The sequence below is a fragment of the Leptodactylus fuscus genome, chromosome 6 (assembly GCF_031893055.1).
Source record: "Leptodactylus fuscus isolate aLepFus1 chromosome 6, aLepFus1.hap2, whole genome shotgun sequence".
In the NCBI taxonomy this organism is placed as follows: domain Eukaryota; kingdom Metazoa; phylum Chordata; class Amphibia; order Anura; family Leptodactylidae; genus Leptodactylus; species Leptodactylus fuscus.
The window spans coordinates 4,438,519-4,456,306 of record NC_134270.1 but is presented as its reverse complement, the minus strand read 5'-3'; the positions used below and the strand labels follow the sequence as shown (position 1 = coordinate 4,456,306).

Below are 17,788 nucleotides of genomic sequence, written 5' to 3'. Positions count from 1 at the left end.
TACTGCTGATTAGGGGCGGGGACACCAAATGTAGGACCGCCCATGAGGATCTGGTCACTATGAAGAAGGCCCCATGTTACGTAAGAAGACCCCAGTATTATACATGACATTTGGTAGGTGCGGAGTCCTGTTACAGATATTTGCTTAACATGTCACTTCTACTCAAGATTTTCTGTTCTTCATATTTGTAAGAGTTTGTAGTCAACGATAGAAAGAAAACTTTTCTGCCTGACTATTCTAATACTATGGGCACGCCATAAATCCATTAGATAGGATTAACCCTTTCCAGTGTTTGTCCTCTCCTGTCTACATGTCCTGTCTGGTATTAGAGCTCAGCACCGCTGTAGTGAAGGAAAACTGTAATACCCGACACAACCATTAGAAAGGTGGAGGCGCTGTTACTGAGAGAAAGCAGCCAGGTTTTTCTTATTACTTAACCTGCTTATTTCTATAAGATAATGGAACACAATACGCCATGTGCTGATCTATTCTACTTTATTGATTGTGAGACATGGAAGGAAGTGAAATCATTGACAGAGAATATGCTGATACATGGAAGAAGAGGAGGAGGAGGGGCAAAATCATCGGGGGGGAAATCAGTCCGAGGACTCGTCATAGCCTGGTCAGGAATCCATTGCAGCGTCTAGAAGAGAAAAAGAGGAGGAAAATGTCATTTATTTACTATTAAAATGTGTGAAAAAAACGTATTATTGTGGGTGTGGCTTAAGTGGGTGTGGCTAATGGGGATCTATTATTTGTGAGCAAATCCATATAGAAGTATGTGCCCCCCATGACTATGAGCAGGGCGAGGCTTGAGCTGGATGGTGCCCGGTATGATGACGCCATATTATATTACAGGGGGTGACGCTGCTACACAAGGGCCCATAGGGCCAGGAGAGGAGAAGCTTCCATCCTATCTGTCACGGGATGGTTAGAGTCCGGCAATAGGCAATGTGTAATATATATTTCATGTGGAATGTATTCTCTAACCTGTTGTAAACATCAGTGTGTAGTTGGCTGATTCGGGTCTAGTGTGTTAGCACATTGTATGCAAATACCTCTAACTAGTGAGGACCAGTGAGGACAATGGGTGGAGATAATCTGATCAGTGTCTCCAAGAAGATGTTGGATGGTGCATTGTCCATAGTAGACAGGGAGTCTGCTCTCCTTGGTATAGGTGAGGGGGGAAGGATCTGTGACTCAGCCCTTCCCACCCACAGGTATAGGTGTAACAGTTTTAGTATATAGTTGTAGCTGGAGTTAGTATGTGTTAGCCGGCCTGAGCACAGCTCTGCAGAGAGCCAGGATATAGTTACAGGACCAAGGAACCAAAGTTATCATTGGATTGTGACTTCTGTGGACTTATTGTTATTACGGTTGATGTGACCGCCGCCGGCTACTAACTTTGTGGATTACAATAAATTGCTGTTGTCTCCCGACCTCTTGCGTCCGTGTTGATTCAAAAGACCATCCGGAGGAAGACGTATACCTTTGCTCCGTGACAACTGGTTGGCAGCAGTGGGATCAACAGCGGACAGCGAGATGGACTACAGCAGCTCAGCGATTAATGGAGCCACAACCTCAGAATACAGGAACTGGACTATGGCAAGTCTACAAGTAAGGGCCCGGGAACTAAACCTGAGTTACCAGGGAAGAACGAAAGATCAACTGATCGAGGCACTGGAGGAGATGACCCTGCAAAGCGACCATGAGGAGGGCTGCCCCCAGGAGACTGGAGAGATACAGGAGTGGCAGGTACAGACCCAAAAGAGCAGATGGGTTGTTTTGTATGAGGAGGAATTGGCAGTGCTGGGGCTAGGAGCAACTGCAGAGCAAAGGAGTAGAGCATTACAGAGGGCTCAGGAAACGGAGAAGGAGGAACAGAGAATGGCGCATGAAAAGGAAAGAATGGCGCATGAAAGGCGAATGGCTGAGATAACTACGAGGAATTATAATCAAACGCCGACCCCCAGCCCAACAGTGAGAGAACCACCATATGTCTCCCATAAACACTTCAAGACCTTTGATGAAGCGGCTGGGGATGTTGATGGATATTTTCAGGACTTCGAACACCAGTGCCACCTGATGGAAGTCCCAGAGAAGGATTGGGTCCGGTATCTGGTGGGGCACCTACGAGATGGGGCTGCGGAAGCTCTCAGAGTTATGGACCCTAGTGATCAGCGGGACTATGAGGCCATTAAAAGAGCGGTGCAGAAGTATTATGCAGTCACTCCAGAGACCTACCGAGTTCAGTTCCGCTCTTTGTCTTACAATGGGGGAAGCTCCTTCCACATGTTCGCCCACAAGTTGAAGCAAGCATGCAAGTGCTGGCTAGAAGGAGAGGAGGCTGTCACAGTCGATAAGATCCTCCAAGTCATACTTAAGGAACAGTTCTTTTCCCAGTGCCCCGCTGAGATCCGTGAGTGGGTGCTGGAACGGAACCCAGCCACAGTTGAGCAAGCTGCTTCTCTTGCAGATGAGGGCCTGACCATCAAGCCGCAGTGGAAGAGGTTGTTTGCAGAGGAGCGGAAAACTACGACAGTCCGCCAGACACCCTTCAGCCAGCCACCCACCTTTCGTGTCCGGCCTCAGGATTACAATTCCCCCTCTACCCCTGCCCCAGCCCATCGGCCTCCAGCTATGAACAACCCTGTCCCTAGACAACGACCCACTGGAAGAATGCTAGAGCGCAGATGTTTTGGGTGCGGGCGGCCTGGACATTTGCAAGCTAGTTGCCCTGCTAACATGGGGGCACGGGCCACCGTGGCATCCCGGCCTATTCACTACCTGGGAACCACCCCTAGGACAGAAAGTTTGGCCCCATTTCCAGATGACTCCATGAATGACCCATCTGTTCCACCTCCAGGGGTCTATGGGATTCAGCCTTCCGCCACACATCCCGCAAACCTTCAGAGGAAGCACTTGCAGGAGGTCCTACTGGATGGCCGAACAGTTGTTGGATTCCGGGACTCGGGAGCTTTCCTAACGGTAGCGGACCCCCGAGTTGTGCGACCCGAGGCCCTAGAGGAGGGCCCTGGCATTTCTATCAAGTTGGCAGGGGGTACTCAAAGACGTATTCCTAAAGCTACCGTGGAACTCGACTATGGTTATGGACCAAAACGATGCACAATTGGTGTGATGAGCGGGCTGCCGGCCGATGTTCTGTTAGGCAACGATGTTGGAAATCTACAGTGCCACTTTGTGGGAGCAGTGACCCGAAGCCAAGCTCAGAGAGACGCCAACATGGATCGACCGGATTTTCTGCCAGATGCCAGCCCTTCAAACCTACAACTTTACCATTCAGTACCGCCGAGGGAACCAACACCAGAACGCAGATGGGTTATCCCGGCAGGAGGAAATATGAGCTATAGAGACTGATGTGCATTCCCCAATTTACCTGTGTAGGCCAATTGTGTCATGCACATGTTTTGAGAGGGGGAGGGGTTGTCACGGGATGGTTAGAGTCCGGCAATAGGCAATGTGTAATATATATTTCATGTGGAATGTATTCTCTAACCTGTTGTAAACATCAGTGTGTAGTTGGCTGATTCGGGTCTAGTGTGTTAGCACATTGTATGCAAATACCTCTAACTAGTGAGGACCAGTGAGGACAATGGGTGGAGATAATCTGATCAGTGTCTCCAAGAAGATGTTGGACGGTGCATTGTCCATAGTAGACAGGGAGTCTGCTCTCCTTGGTATAGGTGAGGGGGGAAGGATCTGTGACTCAGCCCTTCCCACCCACAGATATAGGTGTAACAGTTTTAGTATATAGTTGTAGCTGGAGTTAGTATGTGTTAGCCGGCCTGTGCACAGCTCTGCAGAGAGCCAGGATATAGTTACAGGACCAAGGAACCAAAGTTATCATTGGATTGTGACTTCTGTGGACTTATTGTTATTACGGTTGATGTGACCGCCGCCGGCTACTAACTTTGTGGATTACAATAAATTGCTGTTGTCTCCCGACCTCTTGCGTCCGTGTTGATTCAAAAGACCATCCGGAGGAAGACGTATACCTTTGCTCCGTGACACTATCCATCTACAGGAAAGCTGGACTATTCTGTGGTGCAGAGGAGACGTCTAAGGTCAGCAGTGTCTGAGTACAGGGGGCATAGCATACACACTCCAGACCCCCTATAGTATATAGACATATATACACATTATCCCAGGCTCCCTAATAGAGACCCTACAACAGCTCATCTAATACAGACGCAACACGAGACCCCTAAAGAGGTAAAGGGGGGGATAAAGAATAATACAAAACTAATAGGGGGGTGTTTGTTACAAGACTCCAAAGATAATGAAAAAAGCAAAAAATGTACAAGGAAGACAAATAGATGAGGCCATAAAATATAATGAAGTTCTTAATTTGGGGGATATAGTGTAATATCACAGAGGAGGATATAGTGTAATATCACAGAGGAGGATATAGTGTAATATCACAGAGGAGGATATAGTGTAATATTATATAGGAGGATATAGTGTAATATTATATAGGAGGCTATAGTGTAATATCACAGAGGAGGATTGTCACGGGATGGTTAGAGTCTATACTATAGGCAATGTGTAATATATATTTCATGTGGAATGTATTCTCTAACCTGTTATATACATCAATGTGTAGTTGGCTGATTAGGGTCTAGTGTGTTAGCACATTGTATGCAAATACCTCTAACTAGTGAGGACCAGTGAGGACAATGGGTGGAGATAATCTGATCAGTGTCTCCAAGAAGATGTTGGACGGTGCATTGTCCATAGTAGACAGGGAGTCTGCTCTCCTTGGTATAGGTGAGGGGGGAAGGATCTGTGACTCAGCCCTTCCCACCCACAGATAGAGGAAGTAACAGTTTAGTATATAGTTGTAGCTTGCAGTTAGTATGTGTTAGCCGGCCTGTGCACAGCTCTGCAGAGAGCCAGGACTTAGTTACAGGACCAAGGAACCAAAGTTATCATTGGATTGTGACTTCTGTGGACTTATTGTTATTACGGTTGATGTGACCGCCGCCGGCTACTAACTTTGTGGATTACAATAAATTGCTGTTGTCTCCCGACCTCTTGCGTCCGTGTTGATTCAAAAGACCATCCGGAGGAAGACGTATACCTTTGCTCCGTGACAACTGGTTGGCAGCGGTGGGATCAACAGCGGACAGCGAGATGGACTACAGCAGCCCAGCGATTAATGGAGCCACAACCTCAGAATACAGGAACTGGACTATGGCAAGTCTACAAGTAAGGGCCCGGGAACTAAACCTGAGTTACCAGGGAAGAACGAAAGATCAACTGATCGAGGCACTGGAGGAGATGACCCTGCAAAGCGACCATGAGGAGGGCTGCCCCCAGGAGACTGGAGAGATACGGGAGTGGCAGGTACAGACCCAAAAGAGCAGATGGGTTGTTTTGTATGAGGAGGAGTTGGCAGTGCTGGGGCTAGGAGCAACTGCAGAGCAAAGGAGTAGAGCATTACAGAGGGCTCAGGAAACGGAGAAGGAGGAACAGAGAATGGCGCATGAAAAGGAAAGAATGGCGCATGAAATGCGAATGGCTGAGATAACTACGCGGAATTATAATCAAACGTCGGCCCCCAGCCCAACAGTGAGAGAACCACCATATGTCTCCCATAAACACTTCAAGACCTTTGATGAAGCGGCTGGGGATGTTGATGGATATTTTCAGGACTTCGAACACCAGTGCCACCTGATGGAAGTCCCAGAGAAGGATTGGGTCCGGTATCTGGTGGGGCACCTACGAGATGGGGCTGCGGAAGCTCTCAGAGCCATGGACCCTAGTGATCAGCGGGACTATGAGGCCATTAAAAGAGCGGTGCAGAAGTATTATGCCGTCACTCCAGAGACCTACCGAGTTCAATTCCGCTCTTTGTCTTACAATGGGGGAAGCTCCTTCCACATGTTCGCCCACAAGTTGAAGCAAGCATGCAAGCGCTGGCTAGAAGGAGAGGAGGCTGTCACAGTCGATAAGATCCTCCAAGTCATACTTAAGGAACAGTTCTTTTCCCAGTGCCCCGCTGAGATCCGTGAGTGGGTGCTGGAACGGAACCCAGCCACAGTGGAGCAAGCTGCTTCCCTTGCAGATGAGGGCCTGACCATCAAGCCGCAGTGGAAGAGGTTGTTTGCAGAGGAGCGGAAAACTACCACAGTCCGCCAGACACCCTTCATCCAGCCACCCACCTTTCGTGCCCGGCCTCAGGATTACAATTCCCCCTCTACCCCTGCCCCAGCCCATCGGCCTCCAGCTATGAACAACCCTGTCCCTAGACAACGACCTACTGGAAGAATGCTAGAGCGCAGATGTTTTGGGTGCGGGCGGCCTGGACATTTGCAAGCTAGTTGCCCTGTTAACATGGGGGCACGGGCCACCGTGGCATCCCGGCCTATTCACTACCTGGGAACCACCCCTAGGACTGAAAGTTTGGCCCCATTTCCAGATGACTCCATGAATGACCCATCTGTTCCACCTCCAGGGGTCTATGGGATTCAGCCTTCCGCCACACATCCCGCAAACCTTCAGCGGAAGCACTTGCAGGAGGTCCTACTGGATGGCCGAACAGTTGTTGGATTCCGGGACTCGGGAGCTTTCCTAACGGTAGCGGACCCCCGAGTGGTTCGACCCGAGGCCCTAGAGGAGGGCCCTGGCCTTTCTATCGAGTTGGCAGGAGGTACTCGGAAACGTATTCCTAAAGCTACCGTGGAACTCGACTATGGTTATGGACCAAAACGATGCACAATTGGTGTGATGAGCGGGCTGCCGGCCGATGTTCTGTTAGGCAACGATGTTGGAAATCTACAGTGCCACTTTGTGGGAGCAGTGACCCGAAGCCAAGCTCAGAGAGACGCCAACATGGATCGACCGGATTTTTTGCCAGATGCCAGCCCTTCAACTCTACAACTTTACCATTCAGTACCGCCGAGGGAACCAACACCAGAACGCAGATGGGTTATCCCGGCAGGAGGAAATATGAGCTATAGAGACTGATGTGCATTCCCCAATTTACCTGTGTAGGCCAATTGTGTCATGCACATGTTTTGAGAGGGGGAGGGGTTGTCACGGGATGGTTAGAGTCTATACTATAGGCAATGTGTAATATATATTTCATGTGGAATGTATTCTCTAACCTGTTATATACATCAATGTGTAGTTGGCTGATTAGGGTCTAGTGTGTTAGCACATTGTATGCAAATACCTCTAACTAGTGAGGACCAGTGAGGACAATGGGTGGAGATAATCTGATCAGTGTCTCCAAGAAGATGTTGGACGGTGCATTGTCCATAGTAGACAGGGAGTCTGCTCTCCTTGGTATAGGTGAGGGGGGAAGGATCTGTGACTCAGCCCTTCCCACCCACAGATAGAGGAAGTAACAGTTTAGTATATAGTTGTAGCTTGCAGTTAGTATGTGTTAGCCGGCCTGTGCACAGCTCTGCAGAGAGCCAGGACTTAGTTACAGGACCAAGGAACCAAAGTTATCATTGGATTGTGACTTCTGTGGACTTATTGTTATTACGGTTGATGTGACCGCCGCCGGCTACTAACTTTGTGGATTACAATAAATTGCTGTTGTCTCCCGACCTCTTGCGTCCGTGTTGATTCAAAAGACCATCCGGAGGAAGACGTATACCTTTGCTCCGTGACAAGGATATAGTGTAATATCACAGAGGGGGATCTAGTGTAATATAACAGAGGAGGATATAGTGTAATATCACAGAGGAGGATATAGTGTAATATCACAGAGGAGGATATAGTGTAATATTATATAGGAGGATATAGTGTAATATTACAGGAGGATATAGTGTAATATTATATAGGAGGATATAGTGTAATATTACAGGAGGATATAGTGTAATATTATATAGGAGGATATAGTGTAATATCACAGAGGAGGATATAGTGTAATATTACAGAGGAGGATATAGTGTAATATAACAGAGGAGGATATAGTGTAATATTACAGAGGAGGATATAGTGTAATATTACAGGAGGATATAGTGTAATATTACAGAGGAGGATATAGTGTAATATTACAGAGGAGGATATAGTGTAATATTACAGAGGAGGATATAGTGTAATATTACAGGAGGATTCGGGGACATTAAACAATTGGGCAGAGAAATGACAGATGAGTGTTAATGTGAATAAATGTAAAGTTCTGCTTCTGGACCGAGTGAATAAGTTCTACGTTTCTGTATTGTATAAATCCTCAGGCTGATATACTACTGCTGAATAAGATTTGGGGATATCACCTCTATACAAATCACTGGTAAGACCACATGTAGAATAAGGTGCCACAGTATATAGGGAGGATATAGCTGAACTGGGGCGGGGGAGAGTAAGGTGCCCAATATATTAAGGACATGGCTGGATTAGAGGACAAAGACAAGTTATTAAAGTTGGGGTTGTTGAGCCTGGATAAGAGATGTCTTAGGGGTGACCTAATAACAATGTGCAGATATAGGAATGGACAGGACAGGGATCGGCCCAATCATCTCTTCATACCAAGGTCTGTAACTGGGACAAGAGACAGAAGGTTGGACTTGATGAACTTGTGTCTTTATCCAACCTTATCTTTATAAATATATAGAAACCAGACCAAACCCCAAAAACACAAACTCACCCCAGATTCCTAATGTAATAGAGACCTCAGAGGAGACCCCCAAGATAAAGGACTTATTTCAGAACTGCCCCGAGTCAGAGCTAAGAGTAACCTTCACCTGATAGTATAAAGGAGAGTGATAATGGGGGAGGGGAGTATAATGGAAATGGAGAAGAGGATTTTAGGATTGGCGGCTATTTTGGGGAATGTTCCCTTGTCTGTGGATATTGTGGCGGAGTTGGTGAGTATTATTACATGGAGGATTATTCCATCCTAGGAGAAGACGGCGAGAACTTGTAGACTCCAGGTAGATGTTGTGCTGAGCGCTGCCCCACCATGCTGCCCCACACTGAGCCTTTATATTCTACTACATTTTACTTCTATTCATATCCAACATTTGTAAGAAGAAAACTGCAAAGAAACCTTCAGATTTTACCTGGAATTCTGCAGGAACTTAGGGATCACATGCTCCTTCACCAGAACATTCTGAGGGAGGAGGAGTAGGAGTAGGACGAGGACGACGACGATGAGGACGACGAAAACGTTCCTTACATTCGTTGCCACATCCTGATCCTGTAGTAGATTCTCCATATATATCTTCTATATCTTCACCCTGTATCTATACAAACAATACCTAGTATTAGACTCCCATCATGGACACCACACTATATACAGAGGAGTTGTAGTCACATAGCAGAGCTGAGTTTGTCATCTAGCACAAGTGACTGTGACCCCCCAATGTCTGACTACTATTACTACTGCTGTATAAAGCACTAGGTACAGAAGCTCCCGCTACCCCCATCCCAGGATAGGAGGGAGAGCTGGACAACAGGGTGACCCTAGGGCCAGGAATGATGATGGGATGTGACAGCCGACCATCCTATGGATGAATACACTATAGATACAACGTCAGCCATTGTGGTCTAGTCATCAGATCGGAGTGTGAGGAGAGATTTGGGCCGGCCGGGGATTTGTGGTACCAGAAGCCGCTCTACACTATATATCTGTATAGGGGGGGAGGGGGGGACATTTACTGATCCCCATTACATACAGTAGAGATAGTTACATGATGAATTGTAGCTATAGGTGTCCACCACTAGGGGGAGGTAACTGCATATAAATCTGTACAGTCTGCACTGACCCAAACTAGTATTATTAGTCCCCGCCTTGTGTGTAATAATAGGACAATATGGAGACTTACATATTTATGTTTGGTAGAGGATCCAACTGTATCAAACACTCCCTCAGTCAAATATGCAGCTGTATCAAACACTCCCTCAGCCAAATTTGAAGCTGTATCAAGCACTCCCTCAGCTGCACCTCCGCCTCCACCATGAAGGACTCCACCTCCGCTTGAATCAAGAAGGCCTCCACCTGCACCTCCATGTGAGTTTCCTCCGCCTAGAAGAGGCAAGCCTTCGGGTTTACCTAGAATGTTTGAAAGCATGTCATTACCTTGAGCAGCAACTACAAAATACAGGGGATAAACCATCATACATCTGACATTGAGAAGCTTCTGCAGTCTCCAGTCACTTCTGTCTCTATGATCAGTGACAACTAATTTGGCTTTTATAACTTCTCTCTTGGACTAACAACATAACTTTTCTATAATCCAGAATAGCAAATCTACCAAAAGATCCAGCTATACAGAAAAGACATATCACTGTATAAGGAGACCATTCTGGAGCCTAGAAAAGCTGGGTGACTGACAATGTACTAGAAGGAGATTCTAAGAATAACGTCTGCACTTACCAAAGAAACTGGCAAATGCCACAAGGAGGAGAAGAGCGGCCGCCTTCATGGTGGGAATGACTGGGGTGAAGTCTTCACCGGAATAATCTCAGCTCAGGTGTATATACCTGCACCGGGTGATGCTGCACTGTGTATACAGGATACAGTATATACCTGCACCGGGTGATGCCGCACTATATATAATACTAGGACACCGCGCACACTGACGTCTTCCGCCCCTGTTTGGCTCCCATTATACAATAGAAGATGCCAAGAATGTAAATTCTAAGTAAACCTTCAGGACATTTACTCTCTTAGGACAATAGTCTTCATAGGATGTTTGTTTTAGTTCCAGTTTTGCAGATGATCTGGATAATAATAATATAGCGCCCCCTGCAGGAATACCCGCACTTACAGGCCTTGTCCTGTCATCAGTCAGGCTGTGAATGGTTGCTGAGGATTGTTCGGCCACACTGAACACCTTTGGGCACAGAAATCCTCCAGAATGGCTACTGGCAGTTCTTTATGCAATTGCCAACCAATGATGTGCTGAGAGAGTGACAAGTCTGGGGACACTGGAGGCCACGGGAGGAGATTCAGGCCACATGAGGAATGGCCGGACCACTGGTGCCACAACCACATCAACTGAAAGGGAGTCTATGACATCTCCCGGCATATTCATGGAGTCCCCACCATGTTACAGGGCACATTACACTGAGACATATCAGACCTTACCAGAGGTTATGGGGTTATTTGTCCCTGTAATCTGCTCTGTAACACACTAGTGGTAGTGGGATATACTCAGGAGAGGCGGGAGACTCCCTAATGCCCAGCAGTTAGTGCAGCGGGAATGAAGACTAGAGGGCTCCGGCTACCAGACATTATTCTACCTCACACCATAATCCTGGGAGTTTTCCTCATAGTAGATCGCACCTACCAAAAGTGCTGAGAGGAAAGATGGACCAGCTACAGGGTCATGGAGGCCGAGGACTCCGGGGTCAGGTAACACATGGTGGGATGTAATGGTAATGTTCTACTGGGACATCTTGGGTTCTGGCATTTATGTGTCATGCACCGCCCACTTGACTATTATACAGACCAAGTATACCTCTTCATGGCAGCAGCTCACCCTATGGAGAATCTCTCAGTAAGATAATGTCCCTGCCACCCTAATATGTCCAGGAATGGTCTGAGGAACCTGAACTTAAAGGAGTTCTCCAACTTCTAATATTGATGGCCTATCCTTATTCTTCAATCCGTCAGTCTTGTAGGATATAATCTGCACCAGACCCTGTAACTCACAGAAGAAACCGACATTTGTATCCACAATTTCCACTGCTATATCTGTGAGGAAACCTGGTGCCCATGGCCAAAATGTGTCCTCCATTCCCCCAGGAGTGGCTTAGACATAGAGGAGAAAATTCCAGGGGTGACCCCATATCCGCCATGGTGGAAAGTATCAGAGGACTAGAGAAGGGGGTTCAGATTAGATCCCACTTCCATCTGGGTTTGTAGAGCGCCCAAACGTGCGGCCACTGCTCGCTGGGAGTGAATTGTGCCTCCATGTTATTTGTCATAAGAACATGGGCCTCACCTACAACTACCACCTTGTCTCTGGGGTCTCATTTGCAGCCATTAGAAGGGCACCCCAAGCACCATGACTGAGGAGACCCGCAGTAGGGAGTGCCCTGGGGGACCCTCTAACACCAGCTAAGTGTGACCCCTCTACATTGGGTTTCTCCTGATGTGGCGTTATTGGGATTTACATAGAGGTGTAATATAAGGTGCTGAAGCCGTAATACACACAGGGGTCGGGGGAGGTCTTTTTAGTGGCATACAATATACAGGACATATGGGGTCTTCCTTACCCAAGATTTCCTGCACCAGTACAAAGTAAATGGGGGTCCTCTCTTGTGTACCGCTATTAGGGGGGATCTACAGGTGACCCTGTTATGGGACATGCCCTTCTTTAGGGGGATCAGTGGGTGACACATATGGAGGATCTGTGTAATATTATAAGCAGACCTCCTGATGCAGGGGACATATTGTGCTGGGTCTTCTGAGGTTACATAGTGACAGCTGTAGGATTGGCGCGCCATCTATTTGCTGTACCTTTTATACGGAATTACTGGCGCGGGTGACTGTCTAGACTTTGTGAAGATCAGCCAGAGCAAATATTTCCCTTCTTACAGGTGGGGACTGTTCTTCTTCACTAAACAGAGAACAATTCAGCAGAGACAGAACCTGTAATAAGATGGCCGCCTACAGGACCTGACATGTGACAAGGACAACGTTACTGCTCCTGAGCCCAGATTTGTTCCTTAGAAATGTCCTATACAGCGATTCCTACACTAATATATATCGGCCCCTTAGAACCAATAGGACAGGACAGCTATATGACAGCTAAGGCCCAATCACAGACCTCACCGGCCCACTGGGGCACTTGTCTCAAGTCTCCGGGAGGGAGGGAAGGGGAGCAGAGGGGTCTATTATAATTCTGCACTTCCCCTGGACCTTCCATTATTATACTCCAGGGTCTGAAGATATATTTTGGTGCACTATGGATGACTCTGTTATGTTGGTGCAATATGGATGACTCTGTTATGTTGGTGCAATATGGAAGACTCTGTTATGTTGGTGCAATATGGATGACTCTGATATGTTGGTGCAATATGGATGACTCTGATATGTTGGTGCAATATGGATGACTCTGATATGTTGGTGCAATATGGATGACTCTGTTTTGTTGGTGTACTATGGATGACTCTGATATGTTGGTGCACTATGGATGACTGTTATGTTGTTGAACTATGGATGACTCTGTTTTGTTGGTGCACTATGGATGACTCTGATACGTAGGTGCAATATGGATGACTCTTTTGTTATGTTTGTGCACTATTGAAGACTCTGTTAAGTTGGTGCACTATGGATGACTCTGTTATGTTGGTGCACTAAGGATGGCTGTGAAATGTTGGTGCACTATGGATGACTGATATGTTGGCGCAATATGGATGACTCTAATATGTTGGTGCACTATGGATGACTCTGTTATGTTGGTGCATTATGGATGACTCTGTTATGTTGGTGCAATATGGATGACTCTGATATGTTGGTGCACTATGGATGTCTCTGATATGTTGGTGCACTATGGATGACTCTGATATGTTGGTGCACTATGGATGACTCTGATATGTTGGTGCACTATGGATGACTCTGTTATGTTGGTGCACTATGGATGAATCTGATATGATGGTGCACTTTGGATGACTGTGATATGTTGGTGCACTATGGATGACTCTGATATGTTGGTGCACTATGGATGACTCTGATATGTTGGTGCACTATGGATGTCTCTGATATGTTGGTGCACTATGGATGACTCTGATCTGTTGGTGCACTATGGATGACTCTGATATGTTGGTGCACTATGGATAACTCTGTTATGTTGGTGCACTATGGATGAATCTGATATGATGGTGCACTTTGGATGACTGTGATATGTTGGTGCACTATGGATGACTCTCTTATGTTGGTGCACTATGGATGACTCTGATATGTTGGTGCACTATGGATGTCTCTTATATGTTGGTGCACTATGGATGACTCTGATATGTTGGTGCACTATGGATGACTCTGATATGTTGGTGCACTATGGATGACTCTGATATGTTGGTGCACTATGGATGACTCTGTTATGTTGGTGCACTATGGATGAATCTGATATGATGGTGCACTTTGGATGACTGTGATATGTTGGTGCACTATGGATGACTCTTATGTTGGTGCACTATGGATGAATCTGATATGATGGTGCACTTTGGATGACTGTGATATATTGGTGCACTATGGATGACTCTGATATGTTGGTGCAATATGGATGACTCTGATATGTTGGTGCACTATGGATGTCTCTGATATGTTGGTGCACTATGGATGACTCTGATATGTTGGTGCACTATGGATGACTCTGATATGTTGGTGCACTATGGATGACTCTGTTATGTTGGTGCACTACGGATGAATCTGATATGATGGTGCACTTTGGATGACTGTGATATGTTGGTGCACTATGGATGACTCTGTTATGTTGGTGCACTTTGGATGACTCTCCGGGATCATTTGCAGCCATTAGAAGGGCACCCCAAGCACCATGACTGAGGAGACCCGCAGTAGGGAGTGCCCTGGGGGACCCTCTACCACCAGCTAAGTGTGACCCCTCTACATTGGGTTTCTCCTGACGTGGCGTTATTGGCATTTACATAGAGGTGTAATATAAGGTGCTGAAGCCGTAATACACACAGGGGTCGGGGGAGGTCTTTTTAGTGGCATACAGTATACAGGACATATGGGGTCTTCCTTACCCAAGTTTTCCTGCACCAGTACAAAGTAAATGGGGGTCCTCTCTTGTGTACCGCTATTAGGGGGGATCTACAGGTGACCCTGTTATGGGACATGCCCTTCTTTAGGGGGATCAGTGGGTGACACATATGGAGGATCTGTGTAATATTATAAGCAGACCTCCTGATGCAGGGGACATATTGTGCTGGGTCTTCTGAGGTTACATAGTGACAGCTGTAGGATTGGCGCGCCATCTATTTGCTGTACCTTTTATACGAAATTACTGGCGCGGGTGACTGTCTAGACTTTGTGAAGATCAGCCAGAGCAAATATTTCCCTTCTTACAGGTGGAGACTGTTCTTCTTCACTAAACAGAGAACAATTCAGCAGAGACAGAACCTGTAATAAGATGGCCGCCTACAGGACCTGACATGTGACAAGGACAACGTTACTGCTCCTGAGCCCAGATTTGTTCCTTAGAAATGTCCTATACAGCGATTCCTACACTAATATATATCGGCCCCTTAGAACCAATAGGACAGGACAGCTATATGACGGCTAAGGCCCAATCACAGACCTCACCGGCCCACTGGGGCACTTGTCTCAAGTCTCCGGGAGGGAGGGAAGGGGAGCAGAGGGGTCTATTATAATTCTGCACTTCCCCTGGACCTTCCATTATTATACTCCAGGGTCTGAAGATATATTTTGGTGCACTATGGATGACTCTGTTATGTTGGTGCACTATGGAGGACTCTGTTATGTTGGTGCAATATGGATGACTCTGTTATGTTGGTGCAATATGGAAGACTCTGTTATATTGGTGCACTATGGATGACTCTGTTATGTTGGTGCAATATGGATGACTCTGATATGTTGGTGCAATATGGATGACTCTGATATGTTGGTGCAATATGGATGACTGTTTTGTTGGTGTACTATGGATGACTCTGATATGTTGGTGCACTATGGATGACTGTTATGTTGTTGAACTATGGATGACTCTGTTTTGTTGGTGCACTATGGATGACTCTGATATGTTGGTGCACTATGGAAGACTGTTATTTTTGTGCACTATTTAAGACTCTGTTATGTTGGTGCAATATGGATCACTCTAATATGTTGGTGCACTATGGATGACTGTTATTTTGGTGCACTATGGATGACTCTGTTATGTTGGTGCACTATGGATGACTCTGATATGTTGGTGCACTATGGATGACTCTGATATGTTGGTGCACTATGGATGACTGTTATGTTCGTGCAAAAAGGATGACTGTTATGTTGGTGCACTTTGGATGACTTATGTTAGTGCACTATGGATGACTCTGTTTTGTTAGTGTAATATGGATGACTGATATGTTGGTGCACTATGGATGATTGGTTTGTTGGTGCACTATGGATGACTCTTATGTTGGTGCACTATGGATGATTGATATGTTGGTGCACTATGGTTGACTCTGTTATGTTGGTGCAATATGGATGACTCTGTTATGTTGGTGCAAGACGGATGACTCTGTTATGTTGGTGCACTATGGATAATTCTGATATGTTGGTGCACTATGGATGATTCTGATATGTTGGTGCACTATGGATGACTCTGATATGTTGGTGCACTATGGATGACTCTGATATGTTGGTGCACTATAAATGACTATGTTATGTTGGTGCAATATGGATGACTCTGTTAAGTAGGTGCAATATGGATGACTCTTTTGTTATGTTTGTGCACTATTGAAGACTCTGTTAAGTTGGTGCAATATGAATGACTCTGGTATGTTGGTGCACTATGGAAGACTCTGATATGTTGGTGCACTATGGATGACTCTGATATGTTGGTGCACTATAAATGACTATGTTATGTTGGTGCACTATGGATGACTCTGATATGTTGGTGCACTATGGATGACTGTTAGGTTGGTGCACTATGGATGACTATGTTATATTGGTGCAATATGGATAACTCTGATATGTTGGTGCACTATGGATGACTCTGATATGTTGGTGCACTATGCATGACTCTGTTATGTTGGTGCACTATGAATGACTCTGTTATGTTGGTGCACTTTGGATGACTCTGTTATGTTAGTGCACTATGGATTACTCTGTTATGTTGCTGCACTATGAATGACTATGTTAAGTTGGTGCCCTATGGATGACTGTGATATGTTGGTGCACTATGAATGACTCTGATATGTTGGTGCACTATGAATGACTCTGATGTGTTGGTGCAAAATGGATGACTAATTTTGGTGCACTATGGATGACTGATATTTGGTGCACTATGGATGACTCTGTAAAATTGGTGCACTAAGGATAACTCTTTTATGTTGGTGCACTATGAATGACTCTGATGTGTTGGTGCAAAATGGATGACTCTTATGTTGGTGCACTATGGATGACTGATGTTTGGTGCACTATGGATGACTCTGTAAAATTGGTGTACTATGGATAACTCTGTTATGTTGGTGCACTATGGATGACTCTGTTATGTTGGTGCACTAGGGATGTCTCTGATATGTTGGGGCACTATGGATGACTCTGATATGTGGGTGCAATATGAATGACTCTGTTATGTTGGTGCACTATGGATAACTCTGTTATGTTTGTGCAATATGGATGATTCTGATACGTTGGTGCACTACGGAAGAATCTGTTATGTTGGTGCAATATGGATGATTCTGTTATGTTGCTGCACCATGAATGACTCTGTTATGTTGGTGCACTATGGAAGACTCTGTTATGTTGGTGCAATATGGATGTCTCTGTTATGTTGATGCACTATGGATGACTCTGTTATGTTGGTGCACTATGGATGACTGTGTTATGTTGGTGCACTATGGATGACTCTGTTATGTTGGTGCAATATGGATGTCTCTGTTATGTTGGTGCACTAAGGATGACTCTGTAATGTTGGTGCAATACGGATGACTCTGCTATGTTGGTGCAATACGGATGACTCTGCTATGTTGGTGCACTCTGGATGACTCTGATATGTTGGTGCACAATGGATAACTCTGTTATGTTGATGCACTATGGATGACTCTTTTATGTTGGTGCACTATGGAAGACTCTGTTATGTTGGTGCAATATGGATGTCTCTGTTATGTTGGTGCACTA

At 46.0% G+C, this 17,788-nt stretch overlaps 1 long non-coding RNA gene across 1 annotated transcript; it reads right to left on the bottom strand.

Moving 5' to 3' along the window:
• Positions 1-486: 486 nt before the first annotated feature.
• Positions 487-10,486, bottom strand: LOC142209230 (uncharacterized). Its single transcript, XR_012716933.1, has 4 exons — positions 10,355-10,486; positions 9,804-10,030; positions 9,039-9,221; positions 487-643 (listed from the first exon to the last, which is right to left on the bottom strand). It is a non-coding gene; the product is annotated as an uncharacterized LOC142209230 (long non-coding RNA).
• Positions 10,487-17,788: the final 7,302 nt, after the last annotated feature.